We start from the raw sequence: 12,007 nt of genomic DNA on the forward strand, positions 1-12,007 counted from the left end.
CGTTTGTTATTTTAAAGACACCGCAGGAAAAGAACATTTTTAAGCTTAGGCAGAAAATTTGTGATCAGCTTTCCTGCGCAAATTCTCAGCGTGCCTTTTTACATTGGTTTCTGATTCAGCGTTTCTTTCAGGAATAAATTTTGAACAAAAACGCCATCGATTTCGAAGTTTACCAACGTAAATTCTTGTTCTTCAGAAGCAAAGCAAGATTTTGCCAGCATATGTTTTTGTAACAAAAATCTCTCTGCTTCTGGAAAAGATGAACCTATGACAGTTTTTTAAGCGCCAGATTATTTAAAAAGTGTACCAGTCTATTTTTTTCCATGGCTAATTTTTATATTTTATACTAGAATATTTCTCATTCATATAAATAGCCTATAGATATTGAAATTCGGTCCCATAAAACATAGGATTCCATCTTATATTTAAAAAAATATGCTACTACTAAAGTGATTTTAACTACTTTGAAACATTTATTGGTTTAAAATAAACACTAAAATTTGTGTTATTGTACTTTTTTTAAATCTAAAACTAACAGAAATGCAAAATTTGATTGGATTCCAGAGGCATTAAACGCATGAAGATTGTTACGTAGAAAAAAAAATTTCAAATTTAACTTTTAAACTCAACTTTTTAACTGACTTTTTTTTTTTTTTTTGGTGCCGTGACAAAAAAAAAAAAAAAAAAAAAAAAAAAAGAAGAAGAAGAAGAAGAAGAAAAAAAAAAAGAAAAAAAAAAGAAAAAAAAAACTCAAACTTAGTAATCATAATCTTAAACTTTTAAATCTAAAAAAAAAAGGACAAATCAAAGAAAATATTCTCCCTTGTGTTTAGGTAAAAACTCAGATTATTTATCAAAACAAAATGTTAAATGCACTTTCCACAACAAAATCCTCAATCTGTTATCTCTCACTAAATTAAAACTAATTCAGATCTCCAACATGAAAACACATAAACTTCAATACAAGTCTAGAGATAGCCATAAAACACTTAACATTTAAAATACAACTCAGAACTCTTCAAAACACCAGAAAAGGATAAATCTAACACATAAGAAGTCTACTCATCAAATCAAGATAAATTAATTAGGCCGTGATCGTATACACACCAACTCTTAAAACTGATTTTTTTCTACTACCGCAGTATAATTACCAAGGTTTTAAAATATAAACATGTTCCGTAAGGATCACGTGGGTGACCTACAGTAGACCACAATCAACCTCAAAGAAACATACAATAATAAAAATAATAAACACATTTATTGAATATTTTCACACATTAATATTTAAGATAGCTGGCCAGACTACCCCTACAAAAATCTTTTTTAAAAGTTACTCATAGTTTTTTTCATATGAATCTCATATTAAACATTACTTCATTAATACAAAAATCATAGTGAAACACGTCACAGTTCTTAATCATTTTAAACAGGAACTCAAAAAGTTTAAACTCATTTATAAAAGCTAATTTAGAATAAATCATATTTTTTCAACTGTGACACATCAGCATGTTCATCCTCGGTCAAATGAAATTACATGAACTTAAACATTGAAACAAAGATTCACTTACTCCAATTAGTTCAATTAACTTCTGACTATTAAACATTAATAAAAATTTAGTAACAATAAATATTCAATTTTCATCTACTTAAATATGACAGCTCTCGCTTTAGTATTAAACATTTCCAAATTTATAAAGATTAACAAAAGAAAAACACCAATGAAAATATAAAGTCACTCACGAATTCTGCGTACACACATCTGAGGGACTCAGGGAGCTGCCCGGATCCAGTCACAACACGTCGAAAACATAACAGCCAAGCAACAATGTCCGGAAAAACGATACTGATGTCAGTTCATAGCATAAAGGGAATCCTCTAATAGCACCCGCACTACTCGGTCCAGCAGCATTTAACTCCAAAACAATTAATAATAATCAGCCTTCCTTTTTTTTCGAAGACCCTTTGAAGATAACGGAAGGAGATTGACTACAGGAGATGACGACTTCCCTCTTTTTTCCATATTTTCCAAAGCAAACTGGAACTTTAGCGCGAGCAATTCAGACAGCTCTTCCACACATGGAAAACGTCAGAGACATGAATAGAACGCGGGACCTAGCTCCAGATCTTGCGAATTACGCCGAAATTTAACCGCAAGGAGCCCGCGACGAGTTGGGACCGGTCGCCGCAACCAGTGCCTCGGAGATCATCAATTTTAACCTTAACCGTGGTCGCCCCCAAGGATTCGCCGGGTAACGCTCCTCTCAAAGTCGATCAAACTGGACAAAATCTCACAAAAACCTCGCAAAATCTCCCCTCTTCTTCTCCCTTGCAACGGCTTAAGAATACTCGGTTTACCTCACCAAGAGCCGCCTCAAAACCACTATTGGCTCAAACAACACTAAAATTAAAAATTTAACCAATCTTAAAGAAACTTCGACTCCCTCTAGCCAACTAGAAAAAAAGTAATAAATAGCCCCTAAAATTCTCAGAAAATACAGAACTTTCCACAAGATGACAGACTCTTTCTTTCCCACGCAACAGAAGAATGTTTCCAACCTATAACTCTGTCAAAAAAATCGCCGCCCCTTGGAATTATTCGCCTCTGAACGAGCAAAACACGTGTTTTCAACCCCCGCGAAAAGAGGAAAATGCAACTGGGCAGTCTGACCCCTAACCTCCAAAAGAAGCCGACTCGTGAGAAACGGAAATACACCCGCGCCCTTTTAACTGTAACACATATTCTGCCAAATTTAAAAGAGCTTTGCGATAAAGTTTAACAATATTAAATATTATACATTAAATTTAAATAAGCACAATACAAATTCATTAAACACAGTAAAATAATTTGCAATAATTATACACAACAAAAATACATAAGAATTTTCCATAACAAGATCATTGAACAATTTTTTAATGATTGTGTTTAAAAAGTAACAAAATAAAGTGAAAATGAATGGAAGCCGTTTTGTAATGTATAACAAAATTATTTCAGAGAATCTTTTTAATCTTATTAAAAATAAGCCCTATTTAACAAAAAAACGCTCGTGTAATATCTTCTAGAGATAAGCGATTTGTGCTTGCTTTGAACATTCTCTGGATAGTTTCAATTTATTCATAGCAATGATTTAATAATTATATTGGTTTCTATAATGTTACGAATTTTGTATTTAGATAGGTAATTTTTGAAGAATTATAATTAAAATTGTTATATTTTTCTGTCTAATGTAGCGCGAGACAAATTTTTAAGAGAAAGAAAGCTGAAAAAATAAGAGTACAGGGGCACGTACATTTAACTTTGAGTAAATGGGTATCTCGGTAATTTATTTTGAAATTGATTAAAATGTAATTGTCTACCAGGTCAGCTGTAACCGTAATTCCATCCTCGTATCGCTTTCCAACAATTTCGAAAAGCAGAAAGTACTAGAAATATTTCACATCTGGTTGAAAACTACGAAAGAAAGAGCATCTTCTCTCAGTTGTTTAGTTAGGTGCTGCTGTTATTGTTGCGAGTTTAGCATAAGATTAGATTATCGTTCTCTTTAAACTGATTATACTATGAGATATTGTGAATGTTTCTGTGGAAAATTCCACAGTTCTGAAGTACACTTTTTGCTAAAAATAAATTTTTATTGACCTGTTTTCGGACTTGAGCATTCAATGTATTACGAACCCTAAACCACGTAAAACTTTTAGTGTCAGGAATGGGGTTGAATGACAGTGACAAAAGCGGTGGAAGATTAATTAAGGCAGTTCGTGGCAGCTTTTGCTGCGGTTAAAAAAGGTATAAAAGTGGGCCAAGTAGGGATGAAAGCTGGTCAAATATCCGTTAAAAAAATGAAAGCCGTTCAAGAAAAGATGGAAGCTGGTCAAAAAGACATGAAATATGGTCAAGTATTCGTGAAAGCAGAGATGTATGTAAGCCGTTCAAGAAAAGATTAAAGCAGAAAGATAAAGAAATGAAAAGAGAAATTACCTGCATAATAGAAAACAAATTTAAGGATATGGAAGGCAGAATAGACGCCGTAGAAAATAGATTTGGACACATTGACGAAAGAGTTACTTTTGTCAAAGAAGAAGTAGAAGAAAGAGTTTCTTTTGTCAAAGAAGAAGTAGAAGAAAGAGTTTCTGCCGTCCAACACAAATCGAACAACATATTGATGACAGGGTTTTTGCGGTCGCCAAAGAAATTGATATGACATCTTGAAGAAGTTCATAGCGAATGCAGGGCAAAACTAATGATTTTAAATTTTTACCTATGCTTTCTCGTTTCTCTCCATAACTATCCCCACATGACGCGAACACCTCCTGGCAAGTATATAAGGCACAGTTTTCTACAGTGAGAGAAGAGAATGGATTTGATTCCCAAGCCAAGAAGTAGAAATGTTTGAAAGACTACAGCAGGCTTCAATTAAAATCCCGTCAACAGAAGCCACAGAAACACTCCAGGATCTCGCCACGGATTCGAAAGATTGCCTCACTTCGCCCTTTCGGAGTGCCCGAGAGAAATTAAAGAAATCCTCTCCCTGCAGTACTTCAATGATGGCATCTGTGATTCTGAAATAGGTGTTGTATTTAATTATGGCAAAGCACACTAGGGCTATCTGCCTAAGGAGAGGGATGCCTTCGTGGAGGACTTTCTAAGGGAAACTGGCTCTATACACGTTACACATGGGGAAAACCACGAAACCACCCATGCAGCCAGCCCGTTCGCGGGATTCGAACCTCGGACCGAACTACCAGTGTTCAGCGATTTTACCGCTCGGCCGCTGGTGGGCCAATTCTGAAATAAAGAAAGTTCTAAGAATGCCGAATGTCAAGGATTTAAAAAACGCTCTGGTGTACGCTACGAAATTCGAGGCAGCCCAGCAAGTAACTCGTAGAGAGCGCCACTTAGTCAAAGCTGCTCAAGTCCAGGAGCCAGTGAATCAAGTGACTGCTCGTTTAGATGATTTAGCCAGACAAATCAATGCTTTGATACGGAATAGGACTGAGAAGAAACTGACACCAAAGTGCTTTAACTGCGGTGCTGAAGGTCACGTATGAATAAGCTGAGAACACCGCAGAGCAAGGAAAATAAGACTGACGATTTAAACAGACAACTCAATGCCTTGAGACGGAATAGGAGTGACAAGAAATAATCCATGAAGTGCTGAAACTGCGGTGGTGAAAGCCACGTACGGAGAAACTGCAGTACAACCGTGGCCACCTTGTGGAGCGGAGTTTTAGTGATAATGAAAAAAGCCGTTTTAAAGTGCTCAAGATTTCTGCAGTGAGTAGCAGCAGTAATGGACTATTCATCAATGGGCATATTGATGGAGTTGCTTGTAATATGACGATTGACACAGGAGCCAATCTTACCATTATTCGGAAAGATTTAGCTCAACAATTTAAACTGATTTGGAGGCCATCTTGCGTTACCCTTCAGACTGCGCTTAATGATAAAACCCCAATTTATGGGAAGGTAAATGTAAGCATCACACTTGGAAGTGCCGCCTACCATATGGCATATGTGGCACATATTACCTATCCGTGCATACTCGGATTGGACTTCCTAAGAAAATACAAATTTTCCTTTGATCTTCAAAAACAACAAAAGGCTTTCAGCTAAGGACATAACTATCCATCATCAGAAGGAATCCTCACTTAGAAACGCCCACGCTTTGTCTGGAAGACTTTGCTCAGAAAGCTGCCGATATCGTAGTAGGCTCGAACAGAAACACAAGCTGCTGAACCCGGTCGCATGACAAGTTACCACTTCAACATTTGCTGATCGAGAACCATGGAGTGACGAAGAAGTCAGGAGAAATCAATTTGAGGAGAGCGATATTAGAGCCATAACTGAATTAATGGAGTCTTCAAACAAGAAACCCTCCTGGTAGGACATTTCAATTTAGTATAACCCTACGATAAAATAATACTGGACGCCTGAGATTCACTCCAAATTCGAAACAGCTTCTTATACCAGAAATTCGAATCGGATGATGGAAAGGCTTTCCAATAGCAGCTAATACTTCCAAGATCCCGGATCCCGGACGTCCTCAAAAAACTACATACAGGAGGCCACTTCGGAATCCTTACAGGAGGCCACTTCGGATCCTTACAGGAGGCCACTTCGGAATAATGAAGACTTTGCAGAGAGTTCGAGAGGACTTCTATTGGAATAATGCAAAGGATGACGTACTAAAGTGATGCCAATCTTGCGAAGCCTGTGCAGGTCGGAAAGGACCAAAGAAACGCATCCGAGTAAAGCTGGAACGTTATAGTGTAGGAGCGATTTTTGAACGTATCGCCTTTGACATTCTGGGATCTCTGCCACGAACTGTTAATTGACACAAACACATTCTGGTTGTCATTGATTGCTTCAACAAGTGGCCTGAATCATATCATACTCCTGATCAAAAGGCTGTCACAGTAGCAGCGGTAATGATACGACATTGTATTTTCAGGTTCGGACTGCCTCTTCAGTTACATTCCAATAAAGGAAGAGATTTTGCATCAGCTGTAATTAAAGAACTCTGCAAGTTACTAGGCATTGACAAAACACAGACATCAGCTTTACATCTTTAGTCAGATGGCATGGTAGAGAGGTTTATCGAACCATCCTTAATAACCTCTCGTTGGTGTTTCCCAGAAACCAACAGGACTGGGGCAAGAAGTTACCTCTGATTTTAATGGCGTATCGCAGTGCTGTCCGCTAGACTACCGGCTGTTTGCCATCCCAGATGCTCTTCGGTCGCCATCTTCGTCTGTCTTGTGGTTTTTTTGTTTCGTTGCCTTCCGGGTGCACCTTCATCGCCTGAGGGCTACATCCAAGATCTCAGAGTGCGCCTTCAATACCTGAGGAGTACATCCAAGATCTCCAGACACGATGTGAAGTGATGCACAATTTGCGCAAGAGCGAGTCAGCTTGGCGATGAAGAGGATGAAGACCGGATACGACACGATAGCTAGAGGACATCGATTCAGTGAAGAAGACAAGGTGTGGTCGTCGAATCCGTTTCGACGGAAAGGATTCTGTACTAAACTACTAAACTACAGTCACCTTGGGATGGTCCTTACACTGTCCTAAACAGGCTGAATGATGTCGTAGATCTGGTTCCTAAAGTCATCGAATTCTAAACCTAAAGTCATTCATTACGACAGGCTAGCTCCTTACTATGGTAATAGCACGTAGTGTATATAATGTAAATAGTACAAGACAATGGTCCTTTTTGTTTCTAAATCTGTAAATTTGTGCACTTATTTTTTGTTTTAGTATTTGATTTGTTTTACGTTACTAATTGCAATTGTTGTTTATGTTGTTTGTTATTATATTGTAATGTGTATTATTGCATGCATGGCTTTCTGTCCAGAGATTGTATTGCCGGGACCTGAAGTCCTTACGAAGGGGACAATGTTACGAATTTTGTATTTAAATAGGTAATTTTAGTAGAATGCTAGTTAAAATTGTTGTATTCTTCTATGTAATGTAGCTCGAGACGACGTTTTAAGAGAAAGCTATGCCGGAAAAGTAAGAACACACGGACACGTGCATTTAACATTGAGTAAATGGGTATCTCGGTAATACGTAATGGAGTTGTATAAATGTAATTGCCCACTAGGTTAGCTTTAACCATAATTCCACCCTCATATCGTTTTCCAGTAATATCAAGATGCAAATGTACTAGAAATATCCCACGGCCGATACTTAAGGACGAAGTGAGAGCATCCTCTCAGTTGGTTAGTTAGCTGCTGTTGTTATTGTTGGGAGCTCAGTGTAAGATCGGATTAGTTTGTAGTTTAACTACTGATTATACTGTGTGAAACTGTGAACACGCGGAGGAATATTTCTGTGGAAAATTCCAGAGTTCTGAATTTTTTTTTTTTTTTTGATAAAAATAAACTTTTACTAATCTATTAATGGAATTGTGTATTCAGTCTATTAGAAATCCGTGCGCACGCTACAATTTAATCGATGTTTTTGTTAGAAGCTGAGGTTATATAATATGATTACCGGACGATTTCAGACAACATTTTTAAAGATAATCTACTTATTTGATAGTTATCACATTAATTATTTCGTAAATTATTAATTTATTTTACCTAGCCAGTTATTTTATGTTCAGTATCTTTATCGTCATTCTTCCTTTCCGTTTTCTTTTGCAATTTGTTCGCTCGTACTAAAATGTGGTAGAAAGAGATAGCATTTAAAGGAAATGTTTAGAATGTTTAGTTAGAGTGTACTCCACCTGCGGACGGTCACGCTATTTGTTGAAAGTCTACGATAGCACTCTGTCTTCGTTGCTGTTTTTATTCTTGCCAATAGTGCTTGTCACACCAGTGTAGGTTTGAGTCATCTTGCTGATTAATCAGCTCTGAGTAGCATCTGACTAACTTACGACTAAGATTTAGTTTGAATTCCATACCTTTTGAGTTACGTCATAAATGCTGGCTTGTTTTTATGCACAAGAATTGCCTTCTGTTAAATCATTTTGAATTCTGAATAAAAGTGTCTTTTACACCCTTCTCACGCCTCTTTTATACTTTCCAAGACATAGCGACAAGTCGCTTAGGCCTTTAAAGGGTCTCGATTTAGTGTATGCCTCCCAAGAAGGTGAAACTCTAAAATTAAAAACAAAGAAATAAATGTATAAATAAAAATTGAAAAGTTCTGTTCGTAATTAGGTCCGTTTATGAATTTTCTATCAAAATTGAAAATTATTATAAACATATTTAAAACTGAATTTTTTCGAATTTAAAACTTATTAGAAAATTAATTCAAAACTTTATATTTAATCTACTGCAGTTTGGCGTAAATAATATATCCCACATTGTTGTCGATAGTACTCGATATACAAATTGCAAAATTCAGTGTTTTAATTTATAGTATAATTTGTAAAGCAGGGATATACTTAAATCTGTGATTGTTTTCTGAGTAATATAGCGGTTCCTAGAGAACTTTATAAATTTTCTTGAAAAAACAGCCTTCTAAATTCAGACTTTGGGAGCAAAGCGTTGAGTACTTGCATTATTTTTTTTAATCGGAAAAACGCTATTTGGGCACACTAATGTTAAAAATTGGCGAAATTGGTTTCTTAAATCATAGATTTTCAAAACGAAAGAATACTACTTTAATATTAAAATATGTACACATTTTTTTAAAATTTATCCAATAAAATAAAGAATATGCAATGAAAAGTGACAATTTGTTTGTGTATAATTAACCTAAATCTACAGTTTTATTCCTAGTTTGATGAAAGTTTGCAATTTCAAGACTTTAAGGAAGGTCACTGTCTATATTAGATTTCGATAAACCAACCACGAGATCCACATTCAGAGCAGTTGTTTTAGAATGTTGCGTTTACGGCACACATCTTGAGTACACGTCACGCATCATCGACGTACAAGTAGTCGTTGCTGCCTTCCCGTTGTCAGTAGAAGTCACACATGCTGAGTAAGAACTATACAATTTTTTTGATAAAAAAATAACTTATTAATTATTGAATACAGTTTCAACTGTGAAATCTTGTCTTCCATTTTAAGTTCACATCGTTGTTTCGTTATCACTTTCAGTTCATTCTAAAATCGATAGATCGCGCCATATTCATTCTTCAGAACAGTGTAGAACGTTTAAAACCAAATTTAAGTGCACTCTCTATCAGTTTTCCCCCCTGGATTATAGAAACACGAAGAGAAAAGCTTAATGAAAGAAAGCATTTTTTTGAAAATAATTATCTGACAACAAATTATTGAAAGAAAAATTATATATAGTAAGGTAGAAAATGCATGAAATATTCCACAATTATCTGAATATAAAGCTGAAACTAAGTAAAATGGAGTGAACTTTCACATGCGATCAGAAAAATCAAGTTTCCTTCGAACTGTACCAAAATGAATAGTTACAATAAATAAATAAAACAAAATTATAACAACTGCAGCACTATAGTGTATATTACGATAAATATGCAGTGAAACTTCTCACGGTGACATTTCCTAATAGTAAACAGTGTTTGCGAAAATATGCCTATACTTTGATACTGAATATCTGTGGGAACCATGTTCACTAAAACGACCGCCTTTCAGAGAAGATAGAAATCTTTTAAACCGCGAAGTCTGTGTAGATGACTCCACTGTATTTCATGCTGTAAGGAATTTTCTTCTGCTCTACGACTGCCTTCGAGATGCAGTCGGAAGCATGCCCGGTTAGTAATCTGACGGCCATAAGTTTCAATTCTAGAGAGGACATTTCTGATTTTTATGATTCCCGCTTTTAAAAAAGGGGTATCCGAATTAAAAATGTGGTAGACGATAATTCGCTAGCATATGGATATGGAGACTGTGTGCCCTCTTTCCAGTTATCTTTTAAGAGGGGAAGAATGTCGGTAATATTTCCTTCCTTTGCCACTTTTCTGTGTTATATAATTGAAAGCACCTGCGGCTAGCAGTCAAGAGATTTCGAATTCGAATCCCGGACAGAGTTTTGCTGATATTTTGCGTTTCCTGCTCCGAGAAACCATAAAGGCAATATAAAAATAAAAAAATCTAATGTGGACACCACATGATGTTCTTGTATGGCATATTAAATTATGCACATATTCAAGTCAGAACCAAAATCGCCAAAATATGACTATTTTCGTCATTAAAAACTTTTGCAATTAGAAGTATACGACTGCGACAACGATTGTGAATATAATCTGGGTAAGGACTTTAAAGCCGGCTAAGAGAGTGAATACACACGTTTGGTGCTGTCGATTGCAATAAAAAAGGGAGGTGCAGAACTAGATGTTATAGTAGTCCAGTGTACTAAGTTTCAACGTTCTATGGCTGAGCTATGAGAGATAGAAACGTACATATATACGTTTTTTTACTACGTACATATATATATGTACATATATAGATGTCACGAAAAAAATCCCTTTTGAATCCCTTTTAAATCCGTTTTACAATCTATTTTGGTAAAAAGACTCCTTTATTCTGTCTGTAAATACAGACCAAAAACAATTGACGAAATAAATTCGGGAACCGTGAAAATGGATATTTCTGTTGAAATAAGATATCCGATTTTTTTCGCGATTCCAATACCTCTTTTATCTCATACTCTCAAAAGAGTGTTAAACGTAAATGGGAGATAACATTACAAATTACATTTCGTTATTTGTCGAAAATTAAATTTTTAAAATAAATTTTATGTTGCCAAAACATAAATATTTTCGCTATTTAAAACACTTCTGTAATTGAAAATATATGATTGCTACACCAACGATTCTGAAAAGGCCGGGCAATTTTAAGCCAAATAAGGAGTGGGTGTATATATATATATACACACCCACCCCCTTACATATATATCTACACCTACCCCCTTACACACACAGACGTATATATATATATATAAACTTGAAACATCTAATGTTAAAAAAGTCAAGTTAAAAAATTAAAAGTCAAAGCAAGGCGATTCCTCAACAATATTAATAATTGCATCCTTGAAAAGGAATTAAACATGAAATCAAAACATTTCAAAATAAAAATGAGCCTAGTAGTACAAACTCAAAAACTAAAAATGCAAAAAGGAAAATATATACAAGCTAATAAAAATATAAAAATTAATATCCCTTTATTTAAAATTTAAGTCAGAACTCATCAGGGGAAAATGAATTAAAGCTTCATAAAAGTCGATTAATATGCTTCAAAAACGTGTTTCGTTCTCCCGACAAATTTGAGATCAAAAACCAAAAAAAGAAACAAATGTATATTATATAAAAACTTATACAAGACCGAAAAAAATAAATCTCAAATGTAGATAAGTACGTCCAGATGTCATGAAAAATCCATCATGAATCTCATTTGAATCCACTTTAAATCCATTTTGCAATCAGTTTTGGAAAAACGTATTCTTTATTCTGTCCGTACGTATATAAGTCAAGCAAAAAAATTGTACAAATGGAAGATGGAACGGCCAAAATATATATTTCTGTTGAAATATAATACCCGAAATTGTTTATCATTTCAATAATTGCTTTATTTCATATAC

At 35.3% G+C, this 12,007-nt stretch overlaps 1 protein-coding gene across 1 annotated transcript in view; it reads left to right on the top strand.

Annotated features, from left to right (window-relative positions):
- The window catches only part of LOC118190605 (corticotropin-releasing hormone receptor 2-like), a 696,181-nt gene that overhangs the window by 128,907 nt on the left and 555,267 nt on the right, over positions 1-12,007 (top strand). The window lies entirely within an intron of this gene.

This window comes from Stegodyphus dumicola, chromosome 1 (assembly GCF_044657685.1).
Source record: "Stegodyphus dumicola isolate Sdum_Otavi_A_Nest chromosome 1, ASM4465768v1".
Taxonomy (NCBI): Eukaryota; Metazoa; Arthropoda; class Arachnida; order Araneae; family Eresidae; genus Stegodyphus; species Stegodyphus dumicola.